Here is a 7,646-nt window from a genome sequence, read left to right on the forward strand (position 1 = left end):
AAGAGTAGGGCATGAAGTTCCCAGTGTTGTGGTCTGTTCTATTCCATGGGTTGGGTGCCCGGGGGGGGTACTCCCTATAATGGCCTATACGGGGAGGCTCCGCCCGAAAGGGGTACCTTTTTCAGGCTTCAGGTATATAAAAGGGTAGGGATTTCACAAGTTTAGGTATACGAAAGAGTATGGAAATCTGTCATTTAGGTTTTTGAAAGGGCCATTAATTAAAATATTACGAGCAGATGCAATTCATGGCTGTATTATTTCAATTTATGAAGCGCTACTTGAAAATGTCAAGAAAACGTCATGTTTTAAGTCTATACCATGACTTTCAGGTATATGAAAGGGGTACCTTTTTTCATTAAAAGGTATACGAAAGGGGCACAATTTCTGGCAAAATAGTATATAAAAGGGTAAGGGGTAAGAGCTCGGGGCGGAGCCTCCCCGTATAAAACTTTTTTGAGTGCCCCCCCCCCCCCGGGGTTGGGTGGTGGGGTTAGATCATACACGTGGACGGATAGCGGCTGCCATAGGCGCCTTATATGCTGATGTCCGATCTCATCCCAAAATTCTAATTGTGAAGCGCATTCAGCTTTGTAAATGCGCTATATAAGCACCTATATCATTCATTCATTCATTCAAAATCCTGGGCATGAAGTGTGTTCATATGGAGGTGAGGGATCCTGGTTAGCAGGCCAGCCACTCTAGTGAAGTATGAGCATTTGCATTCAGTGTGATTACCCCAATTTGCTCGATCTATTCTAGATGAATAAATGTCATGTCCAAACTTTCAAGGCGTTGCAGAATGCACCCTCATAATGATAATGAACAAAGCATTTTTCCTCCACCAAAAAAATGAAAATTCCATTGCTATAATTCCCTTGCCTTGTTGGAGGAAATATGCATTTGTGGCGGCCACTATTAATGATTAGAAAACTTTGCAAATTATCAAACGTTCTTAAAAGAAACTGAATTATCGAGTGACACATAAAATAAAAAGTCTACTATTTACAATTAAAATTCTATCAAAAAAGGACTAATTACAAAAAGTATCGAAATGTGAAAAAGCTTTCAGCTCTCTTTGTCCTACATGTTATGGCATTATTATACAGGTAAAGTAGCAGTTATAAGTAGCAGTTTGTGTTCCTAAAAGGAAGAAAATGGGTCAGAAATGGAAAGGAAGAAATTTGGACAGAAATCCAACAAATGTGCATAAGCCACCATCTTGGCAGGATGTCTTGCTTGTTTACTCGAACATTCAAACCACGAATAAGATTTTCTTTCGTGATACATTTGGGCAAAACTACGCAAAAGCTTTTTCAGAGCCTTTTAAAGCACTATAGTATGCACAAAACAAACATTTATCAAGCAAAAGCTGAACTTACCTTCTACCCTTGAAGAAAAGCACATGGCAAGAAACACGGCGTGCAAGCTGTTATGGTTGAATTTGTGGCTACAACGCAATGCATTGTGGTAGAAATGTTTGAGGCTCGATCCCTTGCCGATTATATCTGCTGACTTCGCTCAGTCGCTTCAGGCTCCTTCGCTGCGTCAGCAAAAATGCATTTCAGTCAGATCACTCCCTGTTGAGTAGGAACCAGTCGTGCTCGTTGGCAATGGACTGCAGTCTCTTGATTTGAGGCTTCATTTGCAGTGTTCTGGTTGGAAATGCTGTTTGGAGTGTTTTCGTTTGGCACTGCTTAATATCCACTGATAATGTGAGACATAAATGTTTCCTCTTACTGTCGTTTGTCAACTTTTCTTCATTTGTCATTTGTGACGTTCTACGAGAAAATGTACACTGACACTTTTTCGTTTAAAATCTTTTTCGTTTAAAATCATTTACATTTGAAATCCTTTGTAAGTCATTAGATAATCATAAGAGCGACTTAGGAAATCTTTAAAAGTGTTAGGAAAAATTGTTAGAATTCCCTTCCAAGTCGTTTGAAATATTAGAACCCTCAGTTAGAATAACCTTTGAAGTGGGTGACCCTATTCGGCGGAATGGTGGAACGGCACGGCGGAATGGCGGAATGGCGGAATATCCTAAAACACGGAATGGCCAAATATCCTAAAACGCGGAATGACGGAATATCCTAAAACGCGGAATGGGAGAAAATCCTAAAACGCGGAATTGCGAAACAGTAAAGAAAGGAAAATTTAAACTACGCTTTGATTTTTAGGTGCTTTATTTCTTTCGATGACGCTTGAACGATTTGTCAGGAAATGGCAAAGTAAACAATTAAATATCAATTACCAGGTGGTTGTGATTAAAGTTGCATGAAAGAAAGTTAGTTTAATTTGGCGAGTATTAAGTACTCCCGAAACTAAGTGACAATAAGGTAGTCTCAAGTTTAAAGATGGCTAAGGCGATAAGATCGCCGACAGTCCTTTAATAGTAACAAAGTGCCAAAACAGCATGTTTCAAAACTATTACTTTACTCCAAACTTCTTGAATAACATGATGGCATCAAGCCCCTAGGAAATAAGGGTTTTTCAGTTCTTACTTGAAGTTTTTATTACTTCAGTTTCTAACTGAAGCATCTAACGCAACGGTTACATAACACATAGGGCTGAATGCACAGACATCATTAATTATTCTTTATCAGCGAAGTAATCAGTGCCAACAAAGAAGTAGCAGTTGTGATTGTAGTTATTGAATGTGATCAACGGACGTAACAGGAACTATACTTTTAAATGTCAACAATCAATCAATCCATTTTAAATGATAACGCTCCATATTACAACCATTGTATGCACTAATTATGCAGCATGAAGTGTTTTGATTTATATTAAGAAAAACGATTTAATTACAATGTAAGACCAAATTGGTCTTGGATAAGTTTAGAGTGAATCTCATTCATGACTTCCTTGTCAGACTCGCTAATGTGTATGTGTGGAAAGTACTTCTGGCCATTGTTAACACCTACATTTTACAATTGTTTTGTTGTTGTTGTTTTGCATATGTTGACGCCCCAATTTAACCAAAGATTATAAGTTATTATTCCGTGTTTAGCGTAAATCGTTCTAGCGTCATCGAAAGAAATAAAGTACCTAAAAATCAAAGCGTAGTTTAAATTTTCCTTTCTTTACTGTTTCGCAATTCCGCGTTTTAGGATATTCCAGCATTCCGTGTTTTAGGATATTCCATCATTCCGCGTTTTTAGGATATTCTGCCATTCCGCGTTTAATGATATTCCGCCATTCCGCCGTGCAGTTTCGTCAATCCGCCGAATAGGGTCACCCTTTGAGATTGTTTTGAATGGTAAAGATTTGATTATTCCTCTGTTATCGTTTTAATCGAAATATAAGCGCACCTTGAACGTATCAGTATTCAAATCTTAAAGAAGAAGAAAACTGCTAGTTGTTTTGGCGGGGTGGGTTGTGAGTTTCTGTGACAGCTAGAGCTATTCTACTGGGAATTTGCCACCCAAGTGGGACAGTTTGAAGCGTAGTGGCCAGGCAAAGGGTGAGTGGTCCTTTAGTTGGGAATTGGGCGTAGGGTAAGCAAGCCAGGGGGTTAGCAAGTTGGTAACATCAAAGTCGTCATAATATAGAAATATCTGCAGAACACTTGAATAGTTTTTGAAAACAGGGTTTTTTTTGGAGATATCACCATCACAGAATTCACGTATTGCTCCTTTGTTAAAATGGAGTGATGTAGCAATCTGTCAGAAAAAATGTCATTTACAAAAATAGTTGATGCATTCAACAAAATTTGGTGGTGGTTTGTGTTGGTCGATTGTCCTCTATAAATGTTAGTAGTATTCTTGAGTCACCCTGTTTTTTCCCTTGTGGAGTTTCTGCTAGGTTACCATTTGCCTGCAAATTTGGTTGATCCATTGTTTAGGAATCAGTTAAACTGCATGTTTGTTCAGTCCCCCACAAGAGAGAGCTGGTTGCACAGGATTAGCATGTCATTATTGCGTTGTAGCGCATTTTCACATTTTCATTAAAATAAGGGCTCTGGCGTATATGAGTCAAAATACTGGGATTTAGCATCTGCAAAAGCATGTGCATATAAGCATGCATTAAGCGCACTGGTGCAAGCACAGAAGTGTTTAATTCACTGTAAAAACAGGAAAAATAGCCGACCTGTTAAAGTTTGTTCTAGTTTGGTTTTCTTTTAGTACTTTTAGTGCAGATTTTGAAGAATATGGCTGATGTCTTTTTGAAGCACGAGAAGGTTTACTTCTCCGGTGGGTAGTTCTTTTCTTGATGACAGAGCTAGAGCAGTGTTGATTTCAAAGTAGATTTGCTTGTGAATGGTGGTAAGTAAAAGTAAGTGTCGCATTCCCAGCATGGCAGACACAGGGTGTAGCGTAATTGGGTTTGCCAGGTCAACAAAAGTGAAGTACAGGACGGACAGCAGACTCTTAAAACACGTTTATTGGACTTATCGGGAATCAGGCTAGCCGACTTGTTCCAACACTTGTGGTGAAAACTAAAACAGAATGCACAATTGTTTAAGCTTAAAAAATAAACTTAATTACAAATTTGACGACAGAAAGCACGACGAAAGGAACTAATATAAACTTAACGATCATGATTAACATCAGATCTTGACTCTGGGGGTGAGAAAACTCCAAGTTGTGAAAAAACTCTGAAAGACTCTTATAAAACTCCTCTTTACTCCAGGGGCAACTCCTTAAAACTAGAATGTTCGCATGGACAAGCACCTAATATACTTCTATGATATAAAGAAAACTAAATTGAAAGAACTTTTTGTGTGGCTAGCCAAAAAAGGATAATTTACAATCACGCAATCAAAACTAAACAAAGCTACAATTTAAGAAAACAAAAAGGTAATTAAATGTTTCTATGCTATGATTTAAGAAAACAAGAAGGTAATTAAATGTTTCTAAGCCTTCTTTGTACAGCAATGTGACAGTGAGAGGTTGGGTTTCAGTGGATTTGAGTGTTGTGATCCAAAATTGATGAAAAGGCGGTGGTTGGCATTGAGGTGTAGTGGTATCATGATTGTTATTAAGTTTCTTTAGGTGTTTTGTTCTGTTGATAATTTTAAGTTGTCACTTTTGAGATAGTTTATTGAAGATTGTAGTTCTCAGACAGAAATGAAGGAGGATAAAAGAGTTGATAAACGAGTGGCAATCCTTGAGAGTGGTATTTAATATGGCAGTTTGCAGGTTGTAGATTAGGGCAGAGTTATATTTGCTGATTTTACATAAGTTGTGTAGTTGAAAGAGTTTCTTTTTTGTAGTATGGAGTGGTGCTTGCAGTTGAGAACAGTAAAAACCCATTCTTTGTTGGATCTTAGCTTGTGGTATTTATTGCTGGTGGTCTTTTGTCTAAAGATTGTCTTAAGTTTAAGTGTATAATTTTTTCTTTTTTTTTTTCTTCCGTTCTTTTTTCTTGAGTGTGTGGTTGTCCATTGGATGGTTTTTGGATTTTACAATTCATTGTCTTTGTTATCCGCTTTTTAAAGCTATTTCACATTACTTTTGATACTTACGCAAGATACTTTCAGAGATGTTAATTTTTCGTCCGGAGACACTATAAGCTCTTGTAATGTCTGTATCTTAACTTCTTCTCTGCTCTTCTTCGGCTTATCTGGCCGTGACTCCCTGTGAGATTGCGTGAAAGGAGAAAATGGGCAACACGTTAATAACAAGAAATACAAATATTAAGGGAAGGACAGATTTACAAATGAAAAAGTATAGAGTTTGGTTCAGACTCCTGGTAACAGTTATAGTCGCAAAGAAAAAAAATTTGAAAGAAATTACAGATCAATCCCAGTTTTCAGTGGGGGTAATTTGGCTGCAGGGATGGGTGTTTCGATGACTCTGAGGACACACTGAAACAATAAGACCCAACGGATTCAGCGTGGCAATGTTCATTAAATTAAAAACTGGTATACATTCAAACTAAGTGCTTCAGAGTCCAGTATACCTGTTTTGGTTAAGTGTAGAAAATCAAGAACTACTGGAAACATTTTTATGAGAGAAATATATCTGTTTCATTATTCCTCAAATTTCGCAGTTTTCTTGTTGTCCTTCCTTTGTTCCGCCTCAAAGGGTAGAAATATTTCACAGCATTTGCCATACCTTTTGAGTAGTTGAACTGTTCTGGCTGTTTTCTCTTCGCTGAATGTGGCTGTAATTACCAACGACTTATATTTAAAAAGCCAAAAAACAATAATAAATATTTCCTTATCTTTAACCATGCTGTGTTTATTTCGCTTCTTGTTTTAAGTTTATCGTTTTCACTTAATTTTGAGATAGTGTATTGAAGATTGTACTTCTGAGACAGAAAAAAAGGAGGATAAAAGAGTTGATAAAAGAGTGGGGATCCTTGAGAGTGGTATCCTTAATATGGCAGTTTGTAGGTTGTAGATTTGGGCAGAGTTATATTTTCTGATTTTACATAGGTTGTGTAGTTGAAAGAGTTGTTTTTTGTAGTACATGTATGGAGAGGTGCTTGCAGTTGAGAACAGTATAAACCCATTCTTTGTTGGATCTTAGCTTGTAGTACTTGTTACTGTCGTCTTTTGTCCAAAGATTGTCTTAAGGTTTATGTGTATAATTTTTTCTTTTATTCTTCCGTTCGTTTTTGCTTGAGTTTGTGGTAGTCCGCTTCTTTTTGTTCATTCATCATGAAAGGAAGTTTATTTAAAATAATTATTGAAATGCTAAAAAATTAGAAGATAAAGAGTTTCAATGTGTGTAGTAGATGTATGTGTAATGAATAGATCTTAAGTGGCGTATAGATAAAATGTAAAAGAAACAACAAAATTAGAACAAAACAAAACAGAAAGAAATAAAAATAGATAAATTACGAGGAAAATAATAAAAAATAACTACTAATAAAAATGTCCGGGGCCAGGGGGGGGAAGGGGGAGAGGGGAAGGGAGAAGAGAGGGGGGGGGGGAGAGAGCCGAGAGAAGAGGCCGAATGGCATCGGTCACAGATGGCCAACACTGAATGAACAGAAAATGCAAGCGGGAAGGGAGGGAAGTGCAGAGAAGGGGAAAACAGCGAAGGCGGAAGGGAAGGGCCAAACAGGGCACACCCCCACCAAAAGGGGCCCCCGGGAAAAATGTTAACGGATAAAGAAAGTAGTAAAAAGAAAAGGAAAAGTAACAATCTCATTTTGTGTGGGTTTTTTTTTTTTTTGGGGGGGGGGGGTTAGGAGGGTTAAATATACCAATTATTTGTCCAACTGTTCTTTTTCTGTGTTGTTACCCCAGCCTTCCACCTTAATTCTCTGCACACAATGTACTTCAGGAACAATTTGTTCTTAAGTCTGATACAAAGTCATGTTTAACAGAAGTGTGCCTGATTTGTAGAACGATGAAATGTACTGAACAACGCTAACCAGACTATCGAAGCCAACACCAATGCTTTCCTCATGCTGTGGTTTGTCAACTTCTTATTTGTCTTGAGACTGGAAGCCATCGATTTCATGATATTGCCGATGTAGTTTTCTCCCATTCGAACTTTAATGTATCAGACACCTGTTGACTTAAGGACAATTAGTGATGCACAGATAGAGTGGCCCTGTGTCCTTCTTCCCTTTCGGGTTGCTTGGACAACCACAGCTTGAAGAGTTGTTTTAAACAGTTGAACTCACTCTCTTATCCTTTCACAGTTTGGTTAGTCTGGTCCATCGATTTGGGAACCAATTTAATGTGG

General features: G+C 37.8%; 1 long non-coding RNA gene across 1 annotated transcript; it reads right to left on the reverse strand.

Moving 5' to 3' along the window:
* Positions 1-1,393: 1,393 nt before the first annotated feature.
* LOC144648691 (uncharacterized) lies at positions 1,394-7,433 on the reverse strand. Its single transcript, XR_013569736.1, has 3 exons — positions 7,330-7,433; positions 5,468-5,579; positions 1,394-1,778 (listed from the first exon to the last, which is right to left on the reverse strand). It is a non-coding gene; the product is annotated as an uncharacterized LOC144648691 (long non-coding RNA).
* Between the last annotated feature and the right edge of the window lie 213 nt (positions 7,434-7,646).

Source organism: Oculina patagonica, chromosome 4, assembly GCF_052425735.1.
Source record: "Oculina patagonica isolate OP01 chromosome 4, crgOcupat, whole genome shotgun sequence".
Taxonomy (NCBI): Eukaryota; Metazoa; Cnidaria; class Anthozoa; order Scleractinia; family Oculinidae; genus Oculina; species Oculina patagonica.